The following is a 23,167-nucleotide window of genomic DNA, read 5'->3' on the forward strand; positions in this document are numbered from 1 at the left end:
GAGCCGCCCCCACTCTGCTCATAGATGTGGAGGTGGCACTCCTGCCCAAGGAGGAGCTGGGAGCCCCGGCACCGGCAGTGACACATCACTGAGACAGAAGGAGGGCAGGTCTTGGCACTGAGTCTGGAGGCATGTGGCCCTGCTCAGTGTGGCCAGGCTGAGCCCTAAGGCTACAGCCAACTCAAGTGCCTGAGGCCAGCAAGGAAACGGCACCTTCAAGACACCTCAGTGCCACGTGCACTCCCGTTAAACACACAAGTCTAGGATGGCCACGCTGTGCTGGGAATCGCTGGGCCACGCCCAGCCTGCACACCTGCACCCCGAGGCGCCTCCGCAGAGCATCACCTGCTGGAGAAGCTGCTGCGATGCTGCTTCTGGGTGGACAAGTCGCCAAGGCACCTGCAGGCGTCAGACCCTGGCAGGAAACAGATGGCACACACATACTGGGAAACTGGCAGTGTTTAATCATGGGATGGTTCACTGAGGGGGAGGCAGGAGCAGGGAAGCCCGGAGGACAGGACTGAGGGGTAAGAGGAAGGTGTGGCTGCAGGAACCCAGAGCCAGGGCTGTGTGGAGAGGTCCCTGGCGTTGGCCCAAAGGCCCTGGGGACCCTCGGAAGAGGAGCTGGGGAGGAGCAGACCTGTAGCCCCCACTCTCTTCCTCCCCCATCTCTTTCCAGGGCCTGAAAAGGCTGAACCAAACAAATGCAGGAATGTGGTCCACGAGTGTCACAGCTCCCCGTATGCACTGAGGACCCGCTGGATAGACAGAAGTCACCCTGTGCTCACCAGAGATGAGGTTGGCCATAGTGTTGGAGGGCACAAAGAGGGTGTGCTCCAGCCCTAGCAGCTCCGCAGGCATTTCTTGCAGCTCTGTGGAGGGACAGGGAAGCCATTGTGCTCGCACACTCGGGTGTCAGCACCGTCCACACTGCTTTCCCTGTGTCACTTGGGCCAGAGCATGCCCTGAGCCCAGGTGAGGCCCCTAGCCCGAGGCTCCGGTGAGCGGCCAAGTGGGTTTGGAGCCCCGTCCACCAGCTGCACACTCTGTGGGCTTAGGAACCACACATCCAGCTCCACAGGGCCCTCAGTGAACTCTGCACCCCACCTCCCCAGGGCCATGGCCTCTCCCCGCTCCCCCCAAGAACCTCTCTTGTGGTTTGAACCCATCTCTGGCAGGCCTCACACCTGTCTCACTTCCTCTCCCCTCAGCCCTTTGCAGGTGGGGCCTGTGGTTTCTCTGCTGACTTCCTTTCCTCATCAGGAGGGGTGACTGGGGGGCTGGACAGGGCATGAGGGTGCAGCTGGAGGGCGAGGAAGGCTCCCACTCTTGCTGTAAAGCCCACTGTGGTCCCCCGCAACTGTGGCATCAAGTCCTTAGCATGACACTCAGGGCTGGCGTGACCTGGCCTCTGCCCCCAGTTCCTCAGAGCCTCCTGCACTCTCCACTCCTGCCACATACCCACCTGAGCCCTGAAGACCTTTCTCACTAGTCTGCTTCTGCTCCTGAAGCCCCTGCCCTGTGAGCCGGCACTTCCTTCCCTGCCTGGGATGCTTCCACTCAGCCTGCAGGAGGGTTCCTCTGGGAAGGACCCTTCCCCATGAGCCACAGCCTCTCCCCATCCTCTGCTTTCCAGGGCACCCTCTATAGACTCCCGTCAACTCAAGCACCTCCCCAGCCTCCCCTTGCGTGGCAGTGACTTGTTGACATGTGAGGCTGCCTGGGAGCATGGAGGTCAGCATCTCCGGCCACACTAGGCGGCAGCTGGATACGTGCTCAGCCCCAGCCACCCCTTAACAGATGGGACCTCGGGATCAAACTGGCGACCCCATGGTTTGTCCTGTCCTAGCTGAGGGGTGTGCACACCCCAGCAGTCAAAGTGGTTCACTATGGCAACTCACAACCCAGGGCTGGGGCTGGGGGTCACTGTACCCTGGAGACACTCCCTAGGTTATTATAACCCACTCCTTGGGAGGTGCAGCCTGTAGAACCTGCCCCTTTCTACATCTATTTTCCCTTTGCCTTCTGTGGGGGAAGGCAGTGCAGGAGAACAGTTGTGGGTTTCAGAGTCAGAAGACCCGTGTTCAAACCTTGGTTCTGCCATTTACTAAGTATGCGGCCTGGATCGCCTCCCTCCACATCTCAGAGCCCTCCTGTGCAAGACTGGACATCACCCATTTCAGGGGGCAGCTGGGTGACAATGCAGGGCACACACAACCACCTGGTGAGCCTGTAGAAATGCAGGTTCTCCTCAGCGGGCCCTGAGAATCTGCATTTCTTTTCTTTCTTTCCTTTTTTTTTTTTTTTTTTTTTTTTTTTGAGACATAGCCTTGCTCTGTTGCCCAGACTTGAGTGCAGTAGCATCCGGCTCACCGCAAGCTCTGCCTCCCGGGTTCATGCCATTCTCCTGCCTCAGCCTCCCGAGTGGCTGGGACTACAGGTGCCCGCCACCACTCCTGGCTGATTTCTTTTTGTATTTTTAGTAGAGACAGGGTTTCACCGTGTTAGCCAGGATGGTCTCAATCTCCTGACCTCATGATCTGCCTGCCTCGGCCTCCCAAAGTGCTGGGATTACAGGCTTGAGCCACTGCGCCCGGTCTCTTTCTTTCTTTCTTTCTTTTTGAGATGGAGTCTTGCTCTTGTTGTGCAGGCTGGACTGCAGTGGGATGATCTCGGCTCATTGCAACCTCTGCCTCCCAGGTTCAAGTGATTCTCCTGCCTCAGCCTCCTGAGAAGCTGGGATTACAGGCGCCCACCACCACACCCGGCTAATTTTTGTATTTTTAATAGAGATGGGGTTTCACCATGTTGGCCAGGCTGGTCTCGAACTCCTGACCTCGTGATCCTCCCGCCTTGGCCTCTCAAAATGCTAGGATTACAGGCATGAGCCACTGTGCCCGGCCGGAATCTGCATTTCTAACTTTCAGATAACAGCCGCACGCACGCAGAGGGCAAGCCTATCCTGTGGCAGGTGTTCATTAAACCCATTTATGTCGGAGGTTGCAATTTTTTGAATTGTTGCCATCAGACCTTGGCGATGACCTTGAGCAGTAGGCTATAAATACCTCCCAGATGCTTAGTGTTCCAATAATGGAACACTAGGCATAAATGGGTTTTAAGCTCCAGCAGAGCCACCTCCCCTGCGTCCCAGTCCACCACGGACAGCGCTCTGTTGCCGCCTCCACGACCCCCGGCCTGCACGCCGGTCTTCGCCATAGTCGTCCCCCACGACCGCCTCGGCCATGGCGCGCCTTATGGGCGGCCCGGGCGTGGTCACCGTGTCGCTGCGCAGGCCCACCACGGGGGCTGCGACCCCCGCGCGGCTCCCAGACCCCCGCGCCCGGAGAGCCCCATGTACCGGGGCCGCCGCTCGGGCCAGTCTGCGGAGCATGGCGCGGACAGCGCCCGGATCCCCACCCCGACGGGAGCTGCTGACTTTTGTACTCCCCAGCTAGGGCTGCGGGAGCGGCGGGGTGGGTGCTGCCAGAATTCCTAGAGCGGGGAAGCAGCCGCCCTGGGCCGGGGGGCCAGAGAGCGGGACCCGTGGCACGCTGGGAGTTGTAGTTCGCGCTCCCTCGCGGCGTGCCTGCGCGAGCGTCTGAGAACTGGCCCCGTGGCACGCTGGGAGCTGTAGTTCGTGCTGCGTCGCAGAGGAGAACCAGCGAGCCCGTGATGCTGGAGCAGAAGGTTCTGCTCATTGAAGGAGAAACCGAGGCCGAGCGAGTTTTGTTTGTTTGTTGTTTGTTTTTTGTTTTTTTGTGTGTGTGTGTGAGAGAGAGAAACAGAGTCTCGCTTTGTCGCCCAGGCCGCAGTGCAGTGACGCGATCTTGACTCACTGCAACCTCCGCCTCACGGGTACAAGCAATTGTCCTGTCTCAACCTCCCGAATATCTGGGATTACAGGCGCGTGCCACCACACCCAGCTAATTTTCTTTTTCTTTGTTTCTTTCTTTTTTTTTTTTTTTGTATTTTTAGTAGAGATGAGGTTTCACCATGTTGGCCAGGCTGGTCTCGAACTCTTGACCTCAGGTGATCCGCCCGCCTTGGCCTCCCAAAGTGCTGGGATTACAGGTGTGAGCCACTGCGCCTGACCCCGGGTGAGTTTTTATAGCGCAGACGCTCGTGTGGCACTTGCTGTGTGCCAGGCTCTGCCCCAGGCCCTTTGCAAATATTAGCTTAGTTAAGCTCCTAACAACTCTAGGAGACGAGCGCTATTGCTATCCCTGTCTTGCAGATGGGGAACGGGAGATGCGGAGCTAACAGACAGCTGGAGGCCACTTGGGTAGGAATTGGTCGGGGCGGGGTGCGGCTGTCTCCAGAGAGCAACCCTAAATCACCGTGTCATGCTGCCCTAAAACGCAGCTTCCCTCGTTTACTGTTTTCAGTATTGATTTGTTGAGCAAGTGCGGTGCGCCAGGCAGTGTCCGGGTGCCAGGCAGGGGGACAGGGCAATGGCTCCACCCAGGTCCCAGTCTAACAGGAGACTGCTAAAAGGGTGCGTGGGGAGCCCCTCCTCCATAAGCCCCTGGCCCTGGGCAGACTGCCTCCATGGGGGCAGGGTGGTGCTGAAGTTCAAGCCAGCTGTGTGGCCTTGGACAAGCCACGTAGCCGCGTTGTGCCTCAGTTTCCTCAACTGCAGATTGGACTGTTGTGAGCATTCAGTGACTGGATATGTGTTTGGTGCTGACCCCAGTGCCTGGCTTGCTGTAAGCTCAGGGTGGTCACCCCACTGTGGCTATTTTTACATTTTTTAAGACAGACAGAGTCTCACTCTATCCCCCAAGCTGGAATGCAGTGGTGTGATTACCCCTCACCACAGTCTTGACCTCCTGGGCTTAGGTGAGCCTCCCGCCTCAGCCTCCCAAATAGTTGGGACTACAGGCAAGTGCTACTATGCCCGGCTAATTTTTCTGTCTTTTTTGTAGAGACAAGGTCTTGCTGCGTTGCTCAGGCTGGTCTCAAGCTCCTGAGCCCAAGCCATTCTCCCTCAGTCCCACAAAGTGCTGAGATTAGAGGCGTGAGCCACCGCGACCTGCCCAGCTGTGGCTGTTACTATCATTGTCGTTACTGATCCCAGCTTGGAACCCTGAGGGCCCGGGGGCTTTGGGGTGCACTCTGACTCAGTCCAGACTGTGGGGTGCCCTTCCCCCCAGGGGTTCCCCACAGGGAACACAGGCACCCATTGCCACTCAGCGGTTCCTCTTCTTGGAGCCACAGGGGCTGTCTGTCCCCCATAGGAGAAAATAGATCCAGGAGGGGCCACAGCTCCTGGGCCGAGCGTCTGGCGAGGGCGAGGGTGAGGAGGACACCCATCCTAGATCAGTCATGGCCAGGCCTCTACCACAAGCCAGCTCCAGGCCGGGCCTGGGGACTTAGGGCGAGCAGAGGTGGCCTGCCCTCTAGAGCTCAGGTCCCAGGGGTGGGGGACGAGATGCTGGCCATGAGAGGATGGCAGCGAGGGAGCAGCTCTAACAGGCCCAGTCCAGGCAGCAGGTCAGGCTTCCTGGAGGAAGCAGTGATTAGGCTGAGCTTCGACTTTTGACAAAGGGAATAGCGGGGTGAAGGCTGGGGGGAGAGAGGAGCTGCTGCATTTGTGGCCCTGAGGGCCAGCGTGGCTGGGGAAGTGAACAGGGGTGGGGATGGAGCCCGGAAGCTACATCCGGGGCCGGGTGACCTCTCAGGGGCTCTCCATCTCTCTTCCTTCAGCTTGGTGGGAATCCTGAGTACCCGCGGGGTCTATGGTCCCAAGGACACCCATCTGATGGACAGGCTTGCTGCCCTCCCCTCCCCAGAGCCCTTCTGGGCCTGACCCGCAAACTGCACCAAATTCCTGCCCTGAGAAAACAAGCCCCTTATCTCATTGTCCGGCTCCAGACCTTCTGCTGGGAAGTAGGGGGTGGGGAGCGGAGGCCTCTGTGGGAAGGAAGGGAGGTGGATGGTCTGGCGGGGCAGGGGTTGGGGGCAGGGATAGCAGCTGTCAGGGGAGGAAGGGGACAACCAGATGGACCCCAGGCCCTTCCCAGCTATGGCAGAATCACAGAATGGCCTCCTGTTTGCCGAGCTTTGCAGTCTGCAAAGCCTGCCCTCTGCAGCTTCCCTGTCAATGCTTGCAGCAGCCTTGCAGTGGGAGGATGGGCAGGGAGGTTGGGGTCATAGAGGCCCAAGGACCCTGCCCGAGAGGCACAACTGGTCACTCAGCAGGACCTTTCTCCCTTTCTCCCAAATTAGAGCGGTCTCCCCAGATAGGTGGCCTCTCCCTGGGGGAACCTGGGGCAGAACAGTTTCCTTCTTCCAGGTCCTCCTCTCTAGTCCCCAGGTCACCCGGGCCACCCCTGCCTTGTCCCAGTGGTGCCCAACAGTGTGGAGGAGCAAGAAGGGTGGGCTCTCATAGGGAAAGGTGCAGTGAGGCCAGTGGCGGGTGGACCCTTTGACCACAGCTTGGCCTCTGGGGGGTTGTCTGGGCTCCTGCGTGTGTACATGTGTGTCTGTGTGTGCACGTGTGTGCATGCGTGTGTGTATGCATGCGTGTGTACATGTGTGCCTCTGTGTGTGCACGTGTGTGCACGCGTGTGTGTATGCATGCGTGTGTACATGTGTGCCTCTGTGTGTGCACGTGTGTGCATGCGTGTGTGTATGCATGCGTGTGTACATGTGTGCCTCTGTGTGTGCAGGTGTGTGCATGCGTGTGTGTATGCATGCGTGTGTACATGTGTGTCTCTGTGTGTGCATGCGTGTGTGTGTGACCCTGGCTGCAGCTGAGATCTGAGTTGTCTTACTGGTAAGCTGGGGACAGGCCACAGTTCTCAGGCTGGGATGAGAAACCCAAAGCCCTGTGTGGAACCAACTCCCCTTCCCCCACTGCTGTCACAGCACCGGCCCTCTTTCCTCGCCCTCTCTGCAGTTCTTCTTGACATTCTCACCAGAAGGGTCACCGTCACTGGAGGTCCTAGGGTCATCTCCTGCCCCAATGCAGGCTGGCCCTGGCCCCACACGCCAGCTGCTCCCTTCTCTCCTGAGCCCCTGCCTTCCAGGACTGGCCCCTGCAGCCCAGCTGTTCCCAAACTTCTGAGCTCCTCTGTGGGTGGGGACAGTGGGGCCTCTCAGCGGGGCTTCCTCCCTGGCCTCTGTGGGATCCAGCCCTTCTGCCTCCCAGACGTCTCCCCGCCCCACACTCGGGCTTGCAACACTTCTGTTCCCGAATGTGCTGGCCTGTCTTTCACCCCGAGACCTCTGCACCTGCATTCTGTCTGGAAAACCCCCAGCCATCGGCACGCGTCCTTGGTCACCACCTCCTCCATCTTCAGATCTTAGCTGAGACACCTCATTCTCCATGAAGCCCTCCTGGCCCAGCCCAGGGGAGGATGGAGGTGGCCCTCCTCCTGCGGTGCCTGTGGCACCTTTTCTTCCCTCTGCCCACGGGTCACAGCGGCCTGTTTCCTCCTCTGACTTCTCCGTGTGGCTGATGCTCTGCGCATGCAGGGCCCAGATGCCCTCGTCCTTTGGTGTGTCCTGCGTGCCTAGCCCAGCGCCAAGGCCACAGGACTCAGCAAACACCTGCCAGGTGACTGACACTGGAGGGACATGTGGTTCGCCATCCCCCGCCCCTGAGACCCCCAGGCAGCTTGGGTGCATCGTGTGAGACCCCTGTGCAGAAGGACATGGCGAGGATTCCAGGAGAACAGGGCCTGGCCTGGCCTCAGCCTCTCAGAGTCAGGTCTGGGGGTCCCAAAGACAACCCCCTCCCGGCCTTCTTGAGAGATTTTCGGCTCCCCTGAGCAGTGGGAGGCCACTGGGCCAGCTGGAGGGGGGCTTGTGACATAAGCCCCAGGTGGGCTGCCTTTCACGGCACCCCCCGCTCCCTGGCACCCGCCCAGGCGCAGGCGCTGGGGTGTGGACACACACTCACACGCTGAGTTCAGTGTGCGGATTCCTGTAACGCTGGGTTGCTGGCAGGAAGTGCGCGCCGGGGAGGCTGCTGCTGGGAACCCGGGGCTGGCCCCGCTGAGATAAAGGGAGGCAGCAGATCGCAGCTGGAGATAGCAGCCCTGGGTCCTGGTAAACAGGTGGCGGGGGGGTGGGGGGGAATGTCCTTTGCATCCCATCCTCTTGGCCCTGGGCCTGCAGGATCTATAGGGCCCTAGCCTAGGCCCAGCCCCAATAGCTTGATATTCAGAGGGGAGCTGTTGGCACTGCCATCATCATTCCCAGTCTGGGGGACTGGGTGGCAAAGGACTGGGCCTGGGGGCCTGGCTGGGCCCACGGTGGGCATGCACTTGGCCCACGTGGGGGCCACTGGGTGTCAAGGTCATGTGTGCTGTTGGGAGGGTGAGAAGGGAGGGAGCTCCTCCAAGCCCCTGCACTTCCCCAACTGGGATCCCCCAGTGGGAAAGATGTGCCTCTCCAGGTTCGCCTTCAGCACCATCTCCAGAAATCCAGAGTGAGGTGCCTTGAGGGTGCGAGACCAGAAGAGAATGGAGGGTGGAGTGAGGGCTGTTCCCCAGCCAGGTGCAGAGCAAGGGGGGCTACAGAGCTGGGGAGACCCTGTGCGTGACCCCAATGGGCAGCCACAGGATGTTCACCCGCACTCCATCAGCTCATTGTAGGCTGGGCGGGAGCTGGGCATGGCCCATCCCCAGTGCCCAACACAGTGGGTGTTCAAATACACTTGCTTGTTTAAAAACTTAAGAAATTTGGCCGGGCGTGGTGGCTCACACTTGTAATCCCAGCACTTTGGGAGGCTGAGGCGGGTGGATCACGAGGTCAGGAGATCGAGACCATCCTGGCCAGCACGGTGAAACCCCATCTGTACTAAAAATACAAAAAATTAGCCGGGCGCGGTGGCAGGCGCCTGTAGTCCCAGCTACTCCGGAGGCTGAGGCAGGAGAATGGCGTGAACCTGGGAGGCGGAGCTTGCAGTGAGCCGAGATAGTGCCACTGCACTCCAGCTTGGGCGAAAGAGTGAGACTCCGTCTCAAAAAAAAAAAAAAAAAAAAAAATTAAGAAATTTACCACTCATACAGAAATGTGCATGAAGCATATTTGTAGTGTTACAAATAAATACATATAAAATAAACTCCCATGCCATAGCGACTCAGATCAAGAAATAGTCCATGGCTGAGTGTGGTGGCTCATGCCTGTAATCCCAGCACTTTGGGAGGCCAAAGCAGGCGGATCACCTGAGGTCAGGAGTTCAAGACCAGCCTGGCCAACATGGTGAAACCCCATCCCTACCAAAAATACAAAAAATTACCCAGGCATGGTGGTGGGCGCTTGGAATCTCAGCTATTCAGGAGGCTAAGGCAGGAGAATCACTTGAACTCAGGAGGCAGAGGTTGCAGTGAGTCAAGATCGTGCCATTGCACTCCACCTGGGTGACAGAGCAAGACTCCGTCTCTCTCACACACACACACACACACACACAAACGCACACACACACACAAAAGAAATAGACCATGGCCAGGATTCCAGAAGTTTCCTTCCTATGTACATCCCCTCCCTCTGCAGAAGTTACTGCTGCCCTGACATTTTTCTTTCTTTTCTTTCTCTCTCTCTCTCTCTCTCTGTCTCCTCTCCCTCTCTCTCTCCATATATGTATATATTTTTTGTTGTTTGTTTGTTTGTTTCTTTAGAGACGGAGTCTAGCTATGTTGCCCAGGCTGCTTTTGAACTCCTGGACTTAAGCGATCCTCCCAAACCTCTGGGATTACAGGCGTGAGCCACCAGGCCTGGCCTGGCTTGACTTTCATGGCCAGGACTTGCTTTTCTTTATGATTTTGCCACCATGGATGTATCCCTTAATAGCAGTTGAGTGTTGAGTGTGGCCTGTGCGTGAACTTTACAGAAGTCGAATCAGGGTGTCTCCTTTTATGTCTGGCTTCGTCAGGCCGGTATTGTGTTTGCCAGAGTCACCTGTGCTGTGGCTGTCATTTATTCTCTGCCACCAGGTGCTTTTCCACTGGGTCCCTAGAGCATAGTTTATTTCTCCATTCTACCCGTTTAGGGACATTTGGGGTTGTGTTTCCAGACTGGCCATGTACGGTGGCGCTGGTGGGCGTTCTGATTTCTGTCTGCTGGGGTCCAGGAGCCTGCTTCGGGAGGGCAGGCGCCTCGTGGAGGGGCTGCTGATTCTGGGGTCCCTCATCTGCAGCTTTACGAGGTGGGCCAAATCCTTTCCCAAAGTGCTGGGAATGCTCTCCTCCCCCACTTTCCCACACTTGTCCATCTCAGTGACGCTAGTGTTATCAGACTGCTTCATCTTAGCCGTTCTTGTGGTATGTGGTGATATCTTCTGGCAATTTTAATCTGATCTTTTTTTCTTTTTTTTTTTTGATGGAATCTCACTCTGTCACCCAGGCTGGAGTGCAGTGACGCGATCTCAGCTCACTGCAACCTCTGTCTCCTGGGTTCAAGCGATTCTCCTGCCTCAGCCTCCTGAGTAGCGGGGATTATAGGTGCCCACCACCACACCCAGCTAATTTTTGTATTTTTAGTAGAGATGGGGGATTCACCATGTTGGCCAGGCTAGTCTTGAACTCTTGACCTCAGGTGATCTGCCTGCCTCAGCCTCCCAAAGTGGTGGGATTACAGGCATGAGCCACTGTTCCCCGCCTCTTTTTTTTTTTCTTTTTTTTCTTTTTTTTCTTTTTTGTAAGAAACTGAGTCTTGCTCTGTCACCCAGGCTGCAGTGCAGTGGTACAATCATAGCTCATTGCAGGCTGAACTCCTGGGCTCAAGCAATCCACCTGCCTCAGCCTCCCAAGGTGCTGGGATTATAGGCATGAGCCACCGAACCGGGCCCTGCTCTTTCTGATAACTGCTAAAGGAGAGCACCTTGTCTTATGTTTTAGCCGTTTGAATTCCTCTTTGTGAAAGCCTGTTCTGGTCTTTTCTCATTGACTGGTCAGGCTGGTTTGTATGTGCAAGCATACTGATCCCTGTGGGTTCTGTGTGTTGCAAAGATTTCACCCCAGGCCTAGGTGTGGTGGCTCATGCCTTCAATCCCAGCACTTTGAGAGGCCAAGGCAGGCAGATCACGAGATCAGGAGTTCAACACCAGTCTGGCCAACATAGTGAAACCCCATACCTACCAAAAATACAAAAGACTATCTGGGTGTGGTGGTGGGTGCCTGTAATCCCAGCTACACGGGAGACTGAGGCAGGAGAATCGCATGAACCCAGGGGGCAGAGGTTGCAGTGAGCCGAGATTGCGCCATTGCACTCCAGCCCAGAAAACAATGCGAGACTCCATCTCAAAAAAAAAAAAAAAATTTTCCCCCCAGTCCAGCCGCGGTGGCTCTCGCCTATAATCCCAGCACTTTGGGAGGCCAAGGCAGGGGGATCACTGGATGTCAGGAGTTCGAGACCAGCCTGGCCAACATGGCGAATGGCGAAACCCCGTCTGTACTCACAATACAGAAATTAGCCAGGTGTGGTGGCACATGCCTGTAATCCCAGCTACTGGGGAGGCTGAGGCAGGAGAATGGCTTGAACCCAGGAGGGGGAGGCTGCAGTGAGCTGAGATTGAGCTACTGCACTCCAGCCTGGGTGACAGAGCAAGAGTCTGTCTGAAGAAAAAAAAAAAAAATTTCCCCCGTGCTGTGGTTTGTCTTTTTTTGTTGTTGTTGTTTGAGACAGGGTCTGACTCTCTTGCTCAGGTTGGAGTGCAGTGGTATGATCATAGCTCACTATAGCCTCAACCTCCTGGGCTCAAGCAGTCCTCTGGTCTCAGCTTCCAGAGTAGCAGGGACATACCACCATGCCTGGCTAATTTATTTTATTTGCAGACATGAGGTCTTGCTATGTTGCCCAAGCTGGTCTCAAACTCTTGTCCTAAAGCAGTCCTCCCAACCTGGCATCCCAAAGTGCTGGGATTACAGGCATGAGCCACTGCAGCTGGCTGGCTTTTCTTTCTTTCTTTCTTTCTTTTCTTTCTTTTCTTTCTTTTCTTTCTTTTCTTTCTTTTCTTTCTTTTCTTTCTTTTCTTTCTTTCTTTCTTTCTTTCTTTCTTTCTTTCTTTCTTTCCTTTCTTTCCTCTTTCTTCCTTCCTTCCTTCCTTCTTTCCTTCCTTCCTTCCTTCCTTCCTTCCTTCCTTTCTCTCTCTCTTCTTTCTTTCTTCTCCTTCCTTCCCTCCCTCCCTCCCTCCCTCCCTCCCTCCCTCCCTTCCTTCCTTCCTTCCTTTCTTCCTTTCTTTCTTCTCTCTCTTTTTTTTTCTTGAGATGGAGTCATGCTCTGTCTCCCAGGCTGGAGTGCAGTGGTGCAATCTCGTCTCTCCGAAACCTCCACCTCCTAGGTTCAAGCGATTCTCTGCCTCAGCCTCCCCAGTAGCTGAGATTACGGGCACCGGCCACCATACACAGCTAATTTTTGTATTTAATAGAGAGGGGCTTTCACCATGTTGGCTGGGCTGGTCTTGAACTCCTGATCTCAGGTGATCCACCCGCCTTGGCCTCCCAAGGTGCTGGGATTACAGGCATGAGCCACTGCACCCGGCCCTGCTTCTGTCTTTAGATACAGTTGCAAGCTGTGGTGTGTGTGGACAGGGGAATGGGGACTTGGGGATTAGGCTGGGGGAACCCTCGGGAACCGCTCTACTGCCTTCCAGGTGTCCCCAGCTCAGGCTGAGACCAGGGCACCCCCTTGGCCTTCTGCCCCCACCTGCTCCCGCCCGGGCCCACCAGCCTGCGGCCACAAGGGCTGCTGACAGCTGGGGCGCGTGCTGGGGTCTGGCGTTATTTACTGCGGCAGCTTCCTCCTCCTTCCGGGAACTTGTCCTCTAACTTGGGGCGGCAGCGAGGCCTCTAATCTTTCGGATCTCGTTTACCGGCATTGGCCTCTCACTTCCTGTTACTAGGCCTGGACCGAGGCACGGGGTCAGCTCCGTGCACTGCGCCTTGCCTGTTCCCGGGGCCTCTGTTCTGGCCCCTCGGCAGGGAGGACACAGGGTCAGATGCCGGGCATCAGGCACGGTGGCCATCTGGGGTAGGGCCAGCTCCACAGGGGCAGGGGACCCAAGGCTGAGCCAGCTGCAGGCGCTGCTCCCTGGACTCCAGGGTCCAGCATGGGGACCGCGTGACTCCTTCGCCCCTCCTGGCTTGGCAGAGCGTCACGGAGGGCAGCCTTCCCCAGACCCCCCACATCCCCTCCTCCCACTCCTGCAGCCACCAGGGCCAGGGCTCTTGTGGGGAAGGACAGGGAAGGCGAGTTTGGGCATGGACAAGATCCCTGGAGACTGTGGGGTCTGCTGCCCTGGAGATGTGGAATCCCTGGGCTTGCCCACTTCCTCCACCCTGGGTGGGTTCCCCAACTACCCAGAGGAGTACTGGCATCTCGGAGCCCCCAGGGCATGGGCAAGAGCGGCTGCCCAATCCCCGCCGAGGGCCTGAAGCAAGGGCCAGGCAGATCCTGCCTTGTTGAGCAGTATCTGCAGTAAGGGCTCTGTGTACCGAACACCTGCTGTGCGCCCTGCAGTCAGTCACGTATCCCAGAGGTGGGATTCAAACCCAAGTTGCCCAGCGCAGCGAAACAGCATTCTCCTTCTGCATCCATGAAGGAAGCTTTGTCTTCTAAAAACCCTAGCCCTTCTGTTACCTTGTCCTCAGCCAGTCTGCTTCTGTCCCTGTGCCATAAGCAAGATGAATTTCTGTCCCAGGGTGGCCCTGCAGAGGATGAGAAATGGCCCTTGTGAGAGGAGCCCTGGGCACCCCAGGCATGGCTCCCCAGCTGATGATAGAACAGCTGAGACAGACCAGGCACGGTGGCTCACACCTGTAATTCCAGCACTTTGGGAGGCCGAGGCGGGCGGATCACTTGAGGTCAGGAGTTCGAGACCAGCCTGGCCAACATGGTGAAACCCTGTCTCTCCTAAAAATACAAAAATTAGCCAGGCATGGTGGCAGATACCTGTAATCTCAGCTACTCAGATGGCTGAGGCAGGAGAATCACTTGAACCCGGAAGGTGGAGGTTGCAGTGAGCTGCGATCGTGCCACTGCACTCTAGCCTGGACGAGAGAGCGAGACTCTGTCTCAAAAAAAAAGAAAAAGAAAAGAACAGTTGGGATCAGGAAAAGAGGAAAAGTATGGTTTTCATAGTGGCAGAGTTTGCGAGGGGGTCTTTGGGAGGAAGGAAGGTTGGAACTTGTGGCTGGGGGATGGATCAGAGGGGAGGGGCTCCATCCTAGCTGGGGAGGGGAGGGCTGTCCTGCTGACATCGGCCTCTAGAATGGGTATAAAGGATGACCGCCTGGGGCGGGGAGGAGAATGTTATACTTAGCGTTTAAATCTCATTCTTTTTTTTTTTTTGAGACAGTCTCGCTCTGTTGCCTGAGCTGGAGTGCAGTGGCCGGATCTCAGCTCGCTGCAAGCTCCACCTCCTGGGTTTACACCATTCTCCTGCCTCAGCCTCCCGAGTAGCTGGGACTACAGGCGCCTGCCAACTCGCCCCGCTAGTTTTTTGTGTTTTTTAGTAGACACGGGATTTCACCGTGTTAGCCAGGATGGTCTCCATCTCCTGACCTCGTGATCCGCCCGTCTCGGCCTCCCAAAGTGCTGGGATTACAGGCTTGAGCCACCGCGCCCGGCCAATCTCATTCTTTTTAAATGCCTATCTTTCGTGAATGTTTTATAATGCAAGTAATGTATTCATACAGTCATGGAAACTTGTAATCTAAAAATAACTATGCATATATCATTTGTACGGGTAAGGGTGCATGATCACAATAGTGTGAAGATTTGAAGGTCACTTTCCCCTAGGTCTTATTATTTCTTTAATTACTTTTTATTTATTTATTTATTTTAGAGATGGAGTCTTGCTTTGTAACCCAGGCTAAAGCTCACTGCATCCTCGAACTCCTGGGCTCAAGAGATCCTCCCGCCTTAGCCTCTAGGGTAGCTGGGACTGCAGGCGTGTGCCACCGCATCTGGCTCTAGGTCTTATAATTTCTGTCCTTGGCCACCCACTTGCTGATCCCAAGGTCAAGGATGGCAGGATGAAAGAAGGTCCCACATTCGGGGACCTGCAGGACCGGCTGCAGCAGAAAGGCCTAGTTTAATGAGTAGCACGGGCGGGCCTGAAGACTGAGAGGTGACGTGGACACACATGGGGCTCGGGCCTCTCTCTGGTGAGCACTTGCCCTCACTGGAAGCAGAGACAAGACCCTGCTGGGCCCTCTGTTTTGTTTTGTTTTGTTTTCTGAGACAGAGTTTCGCTCTTGTTGCCCAGGCTGGAGTGCAATGATGCAATCTTGGCTCACTGCAGCCCCCACCTCCCAGGTGCAAGTGATTCTCCTGCCTCAGCCTCCCAAGCAGCTGGAATTACAGCCACACACCACCACGCCTGGCTAATTTTGTACTTTCAGTAGAGACGGGGTTTCTTTATGTTGGCCAGGCTGGTCTCGAACTCCTGACCTCAGGTGATCTGCCCTCCTCGGCCTCCCAGTGCTGGGATTACAGGCATGAGCCACTGCTCCCGGCCATGGGCCCTCTGATTAGGAACCCAAGAGCCCCTTCCTGGGAACAGAAAGACAACTGGGCACCTGCTGAGGCACGCCCACTTGCCAAGCTGCCCTGGGATCCCTGGGCAGAGCGTCATCACTGGAGAACATAATTCCACAAGAAGTATTTGTCACGCTCCTGCCAGGGCCCTGGGCAGGAGCAGAGGTGCTGTGTGCTGCCATGCATTCCTGGTCAGGTAGGTGACTGACACGAACAAGACGCCAGCAGTCCTGAGAGTCAGGTGCCTTCCTGGACCCCTTGGTGAGCGGAGGTGAGTTGCCACCAAGGAGGGAAGATTCAGGAAGATAACTCCAAGGTCCTCAATCCATTCACCAGTCAGTGGATGGCACACCTAATGCATGGGCACTGATTAGGTTTGCCAGCCCATGCTGGGTGCTGGCGTCAGTGTCCTTCATCTCCTGCCAAGGGGAGAGGATCTCGAATGAACTGCTGGGACCATGATCCCATTTTGCTGGGGAGGAAACAGATTAGGGAGGAAGAGAACCTTGCTGGTGAGCAGTAAAACCAGGATTGGAACCTGCACTGCTAAGGTCTCTGCCTCCCTCTAGGACCCACCCTGGCTGTGTGTACCCCAGGTGTGTGTGGAGTCAGCCGGGGGCAGTGCTGTTGGGCCTCCAGGCATTGCCCAGCCTCCTCCTCTTCTGCACTTGGAAGAATTCCAGTTGTTTTTCAGCCTCTCTCTTCCTCCAGGAAGCCTTGCGTGATAGCCCTACCCCTCTGCCAAGACACACACCCTCTTTTCCCTTTTTCCTTGGAACCTGTCTTATCTCACAGTTGCCTTTGTCATCGGTCACACAGCGTCCCTCACTGGGTTTCAGGCTCCCGGAGGGAAAGACCTGAGTCTTTCATTCTCAGGATCCCTAGCAGGGGGCTTAGGGCATCATGGCATTCAGGAAATAACTGGAGAAACGTGGCTGAGGAAACAGCAGGGGGTGGAGAGGGAATTGCTTCTGAAGGTGAGAAGTGAACCTAGAGGGATGAGCCCCAGGAGGACCTTGAAAGCCAGGCAGAGGGATGGGATCAGATACTAACATCCATAGGGAGCCCTGGCAGGTCCTTGAGCAGGGGCATGGCAGGGCAAGCCTTCCTTTAGTCCAGGGCGAGCCTGCGCCAACCTGTCCCGCAGAGGGGAAGGGCATGGGGGACAGCTACTCCCTCTGGCAGTTCCTCCAGCTCGGCTGCCCTCAGCCAGAGCTCAGGAGTCACACTCCCCGGGAACCTGGAGTTTTGGGTTCAATCTTTATTCAGTAAATGGCTTATTGGGCACCGACAGGGTGGCTAGAGCCTACCTGGTGTTGGGGTTAGGGGACCCTGCCTAGGGGTTTGGGCTCTGTGGGTACGTGAGGGCCACCCCACAGTGGTGCTGGCGCTCCCCATCCTACCCTGGGCTCAGTGCCTCTGCCACACTCCCCCTGCCCACTCTGGAAGCCAGGCCCCCTGGTGCTGGGGGAGGCACTGGCTTGGGGAGGAGCCCCTGGCTGGTCCTTCCAGAAGACAGAGTCTGTGGGGTGGGCCTCCAGTGGGGTGGGCCTCCAGTGGGGTGGGGTGGGTCTCCACAGCCCTGCCGGGCCCCACACGGGCAGCTGTTCCCGGAATAGGGGTTTGAAACTTTTCTTTTGTTGGCGAATCTGCATGTGGTCTTAATTATTTATATGCAGTACTTATCTCCTCCAAATGTTTTATCGGGATTCGGCAGATCGAGTGTGCAGGCAGCGGGTGTGGGGCCGGGGCAGGGATATTATGGGAGCACAGGGAGGCCCCGGAAGTTGGGGTGTCCCCCAAATCAGCTGGATGACCCAGAGGAAGGAAAGACCCTGGTTAAGGACAGTGAGGTTAACTCTTTCAGGCCCTGCCCAACGCTGCAAAATCGCACCCGGGTGTTTGGCCTGGGCAGGCCTTCCGCAACTTTGTGGGGTCTGGCCTGTGCTGATGTCCCCCGTGCCCCACAGGACTCTGGTGGACTGGAGGGAGGGTAGGGAGCCACACCTCTCAGCAGCAACCCAGGACTTAAGAAGGGCCACTGCCCTTTTCTGGTGGGGGTGAAGGAGGAACCAGCGTGACTAGGAATCCGTCACCTATTAACTTCCCGTGTATCACCTGATCTCCTTCGGCGCCCACCACCCCCTGGAAGTGGGCTTATCTGGCCCATATTGAGAAGAGGAAACCAGAGTGAGAGGAGTCACTGATCTGAGGACCTCCAGCACAGCAGGGAGGGGCCCAGGTGGGGGGCGGGCGGGTGGGCTTTTGGGACAGCATCCCAAGAGAAAGGAACAAAAGCAGGGGGCGTGGCTCTCCTCACCCCACCCCCCCGCCACCGTCCCCCCTCACTCCCCCGCAGCCATCCCTGCTTGGCCAGGGCCTTTTGGGCAGTGCCACTGGAGATTCCTGGAAGTGCCTTCGGGCCACACACACACACACACATCCTCCGGGGCCCTCCCAGCCCCCCACTCTGTGCCTCCCTGGTTTGCAGGAGGGCTCCAAGGCCAGCCCGGAGCCCTGCAGGACCAGGGAGGAACCTGAGCCTGGAGGGCCTAGGAGCCAGCTGTGTCTGCTTTCATGTGCCCCGTGTTCCCTTGGCCTGATCGCCGATCCCGTGCACCCTGCACCCAGTAGGCGCTCCGGGGCCGGGGCTGAGTCAGCTGCGAGGGCTTCAGCAAGGCGTCGCAGAGGGTCCCCATGGGAGGTTTAGTGCAGCGCACTTGCACTGGCATGGGACGCTGGGCAGGGCTGATCCCAGCTACCAAGGAGCCTTCCTGGGCAGAGAGCAGGCAGGGGGGCATTGGGATTTGGAGGGGCACCTGGGAGCCCCCTGTCCCTTCCGGGCCGCCTCCCCTTACCCTGATTTCCCTTGCAGGGAGGGCTGTGCAGGTTTGTGGTGGGGTGGGGAGGACTTCCTAGAATTTGTTGCTTTGTTTGGAATCTTCCCTGTTGGGGTGGGGTTGGGGTGAGCTCTTGCCCACCCCGCCCACCGCCCGCCGCCGGAATCCCGGGCTCCCTCTGGTGGGTTGTGTTGGGGTCGGGAGCTTCAATTATGGCATCCCCTGAATTCACCCCAGGCTTTGAAGCCAGGCTCGCTCCACATGAAAAGCTCTTCCAAGAGGGAGATTCCCTGGAGCTCCTGGGCCTCCGCCGGGTAATTGGTGCTTCGATTAACAGCTCGGGTGCAAGGGGCACTTCAGTGGGGGGGCGGGGCGGCTGAGTGAGGGGCCCAGCCCTGGGGAGATGTTACAGGAGGGAGGACAGGAAGGGAGGCGGGGAGGTTGGTAATTCCAGATTGAGGAGGGTCTCCGTAGCTCTCGGAGTGGGTGAAGACCCCTGGGAGGCAAATGTGGGGTCCCCCAGGGCCTGCTGGGCCCCCTTGGGCCCCTGGAACAATGGGTTCCCACTAGCCAACCTGTTCCCACAGCCAGAAGTTGCCATGGTGACCCCCTCCCACCTTCAGCTACAGCTTTTCCAGTAAAACCACTGCAGAAATCCATACTTCCCGACAGGCACGCCCGGCCCCCCACCCCCCACTCTGCGCGGTCTTGGAGCCTCGGGGAGTTAACTCTGCGCATGCTGGTGTCTGTTGTTTGGGGGAGACAGGAACGAGAGCTGGCAATGCGGGCCCCAGGCTGGAGAGGAGAGGGTGGACCGGGGGCACAACCAGCTGCCCTGTCCTTGAAGGCCCCAGTGAGTGACTTGAGCAACTCCAGGAAGTTGGAGCGGAGCAGTGAAGCTAGCTCTGACCTAGGGGCCCCCTTGGCATAGAGGAGTCCTAGCTGGGGCCCACAGTGCGGCTCCTCTTGGAACCTGAGGGCTGCTCTGGGACTTCACCCCTTCTAGAGTGACCCCTGCTGCAGTCGCTGGGACACGAGACCCTTCCCGGCTTGGCTGCAGCTGCTACCCTGTTAGCTGCTCCCCTCTTCCTCCCCTCCCCTCCCAGCACAAACCTTTTTCCTGGAGGCAGAGAGGGCTCAGCCCCAGGTCCCTGTGGCCCAGCTGCCGGCACCTGGAGCCCGGCTCTGCATCCACGGGTCTGCCCTAGGGGGCTGTTGAACTCCAGAAGTCGCTGCCTGCTCAGGGTCTCCGTGTCCTCCCCCTGAGCAGTGGGGATAATGATCCGAGCTGCTTCCAAGCTTGGGGAAGAGGATCCCCCCCTAGAAGGTTCTGTCCTGCTGCCTCTGCCGGGGGGAGGGGCCCCTGGGGACACCCGAGGCTGCAGGGGCCCAGGGGGCTCCGTGGCCCAGGCCCAGCCTCACTCTGTAGCGAGAGCGAGCGAGGAGATGCTCTAATTGTTCTCTCTGTAGCCCAGGATGAATAATTGAGAGGTCTTTGAAGAGAATTAATTAGCCAGCTTATTGACTGTAAACGCTTTGCTGCAGATGATAAAGGGAGGATGGAAGCCTGCGTGGGGCCGGCTTGCCGGCTGGGGCCATACCAGACATTTAATTCACACCCGTGGCTGCTCAGCAGGACCAGGGGCTCGGCCTTTGCCTAGGACCTGCTCTCTCCTGCTCAGGAGGAAGTGTGGGGGCTGAGCCCCAACTTGGCACCCTGCCGTGGTTCTGTCCTGATTTCTGGTATGAGGGGGCAGCACCCCTTAGCCTCAACTCTGCTCCCTCTATCTTCTAAGAGGCAAGATGGGGACCCCTCCGGGAGTGGGGGTGGGTGTGGCTCAGTCTTGGGAGCAGTTCCCTTGCAGGATAGACTCTGGTCCTGGGCTCCTTCAGTCCAGCCCACCCCACCGCCTGAACCCCAGTCCCTTTTCCGGAACTAGGAAGTAACAGGAAAAGACAAAAGCGTTCTTGCCTGTAGGCTGCAGGGGGTCAGACCTGTCAATGTCCCTGGTGAGGCTGAGGAGGGCTGGGGCTCTTGGCAGGAAATGCTGGATCACTAGCCCCGGCTATCAGTCATTAATAATAGTAGTAAACATCCCTCCAGCAGGCCCTGTGCTAAGCACACTGCATGCACTGACTCCTGTAGACCCTGTGAAGGTAGAGGGTGGGCTTGTTCTGCAGCTGGGTCTGCAGAGCCTCAGGGCAGAACCTGGCACAGATAAAGCTTTGTTGATTGAATGAATGAGTGAATGAAGGAAATGAACATGAAGAAGCTGAGTGGCAAAGCTGGACTCACGCATCGGGTTTGTTTGTTTTTTGAGACAGATTCTCTCTCAGTGGCCCAGGCTGGAGTGCAGTGACCGGATCTCAGCTCACTGCAAGCTCCGCCTCCCGGGTTTACGCCATTCTCCTGCCTCAGCCTCCCGAGTAGCTGGGACTACAGGCGCCCGCCACCTCGCCCGGCTAGTTTTTTGTATTTTTTAGTAGAGACGGGGTTTCACCGGGTTAGCCAGGATGGTCTCGATCTCCTGACCTCGTGATCCGCCCGTCTCGGCCTCCCAAAGTGCTGGGATTACAGGCTTGAGCCACCGCGCCCGGCCTGGTTTGTTGTTTTTTGAGACAGATTCTCCTCAGTGGCCCAGGCTGGAGTGCAATGGTACGATCTTGGTTCACTGCAGCCTCCACCTCCCAGGCTCAAGCGATTCTCCTGCCTTAGCCTCCCGAGTAGCTGGGATTATAGGCACGTGACACCACACCTGGTTAATTTTTGTATTTTTAGTAGAGATGAGGTTTCACCATGTTGGCCAAGCTGGTCTTAAGCTCCTGACCTTAGGTGATCCACCCACCTCAGCCTCCCAAAGTGCTGGGATTATAGGCATGAGCCGCCGCACCTGGCCTCACACACCGTTTTTAACCTGGCCCGAGGACCCATATGCTGATACATCCTCCAGTCCCAGGCAACGTCAACATGGAAGATGTGGGCAATAGGCAAACAGCCATAGAGGGCTTGGGCCACATGGAGGATGAGCAGGAGGTGGGGCCCTGAGAGCAGGCCTAGGGTTCAGCCCTGCCTCTGCAGCGAAGAGAGAGGGCAGGTGCAAGCAGGCATGGTGCAACCGTGGGGGACATGGGCGGGGCAGGGGGTACCTGGGTGGAGCTGGTTGGAGACCATTGCTCTTGGTCCAGATAAGGCATGACAAGACCTGGGCCGAGACCCCTGAAATGGGGCATGGAGAGTCTGTGACAGCTCTGAGATATGTGGAGGGGAAGGGGAATGGAACCTGGTGACTTGTGGACCTGGGGAATGGAGGACAGGAGTTGAGATGACTCCAGGTATCTCCCAACAGGAGCATGTGTATCTGCAAATGAGGCAGAGGTCAGGAAGTACGGGGAACTGGCCCTTGCCCCGGGGGCCTAGGATGCCCTGGGCTGTCATCCTTCCACACTCACCCCTGACCTGCTCCTGCTCGCTCAGGGAGGCTGCCCGACAGGGGCGTATCAGTGGGCTCCCTCATCCTCTGCCTCTGTGGAGCCCACAGTAGGAGGCACCTGTAGAACATGGGGGTGAGGGACAGTGCAGTTGGAGGCATGGGTGTTCCTCTGTCTGCCTCCCTCACAGCCCTCTCCATGCCTGTCTGTCCAGGGCTGGGATTGGTCAGCATGCCTTTCCCCAGCCCTCCAGCTGTCCTAGAGTTGGGCTGGGATCAGTCAGGTGTACTCGGCATGCCTCGCCCCAGCCCCCCAGCCGCCCTGTGAGTTGGGGTTGCCTGTCTCACTGGCTTTCTGTTCTCAGCTGACTTAGCTGGGACGTCGACAACTCCCCATGTCACCGCCTGCATCTGCCAGACTCCATATGGCTGCAGACACCCGTGGCCTCATCTGAGTCCTCTTCTCAGCCTCTGGGAACCGCTCCTTCCTACCCTTTGCCTGGAGACAGTGGAAGCCGAGGGACATTTCTCCGAATGGCTTTTTTTTTTTTTTTTTTTTTTGAGACGGAGTCTCGCTCTGTCGCCCAGGCTGGAGTGCAGTGGCACGATCTCCGCTCACTGCAAGCTCCGTTGCCTCCCGGGTTCACGCCATTCTCCTGCCTCAGCCTCCCTAGAAGCTGGGACTACAGGCACCCGCCACCACGCCCGGCTAATTTTTTTATATTTTTAGTAGAGACGGGGTTTCACCGTGTTCGCCAGGATGGTCTTGATCTCCTGACCTCGTGATCCACCCACCTCGGCCTCCCAAAGTGCTGGGATTACAGGCGTGAGCCACCGCGCCCGGCCCGAATGGCTTTTGCTTGGCTCCAGAAATCAGAACTGGAATGAGGAAGAGGAACCAGTCTCCCTCCAGGTGGCTGAAGCTGGGCACGTGGAACCTGGGAGCAGTGGGCAGCCACACTGGTGCCCTTCAGACAGCAGGAGGAGGCTCTTGTCCGAAACTCTGAGTTCAAAACAGATGGGACGTGGGGGAACAGCAGGAGGTAGGAGCAGGCCCCCGACTCCTGCCGAGCGCTCAGCCCTGTCTTCAGCCCCTCCATTCCTGCCAGTGGTAGACATTTGCCCTTTTGGTTGCCTGGTGTCAAATACCCTTTCTATGTTGGAGGTAGGGTCCTGGGAGTCCCTGCTCTCTTTCCCAGGCTCTGAAAACTGACTCCTGGGAATGGGACCAAAGTGATCACATTAAATGCTTCCACCTGAATGTTTAATGGTGAAGATGAGATGCCAAGTTCAAGAGTAATTTAGGGGCAGGTGTGGTGGCTCACGCCTGTAATCCTAGCATTTTGGGAGGCCGAGGCGGGTGGATCACTTGAGGCCAGGAGTTTGAGACAAGCCTGGCCAACATGGTGA

At 57.3% G+C, this 23,167-nt stretch overlaps 1 pseudogene; it reads right to left on the reverse strand.

Annotated features, from left to right (window-relative positions):
* Window positions 1-18,041: 18,041 nt before the first annotated feature.
* On the reverse strand, window positions 18,042-21,828 carry LOC112610156 (annotated as a pseudogene).
* Between the last annotated feature and the right edge of the window lie 1,339 nt (window positions 21,829-23,167).

The sequence above is a fragment of the Theropithecus gelada genome, chromosome 16 (genome assembly GCF_003255815.1).
Source record: "Theropithecus gelada isolate Dixy chromosome 16, Tgel_1.0, whole genome shotgun sequence".
Classification (NCBI taxonomy): domain Eukaryota; kingdom Metazoa; phylum Chordata; class Mammalia; order Primates; family Cercopithecidae; genus Theropithecus; species Theropithecus gelada.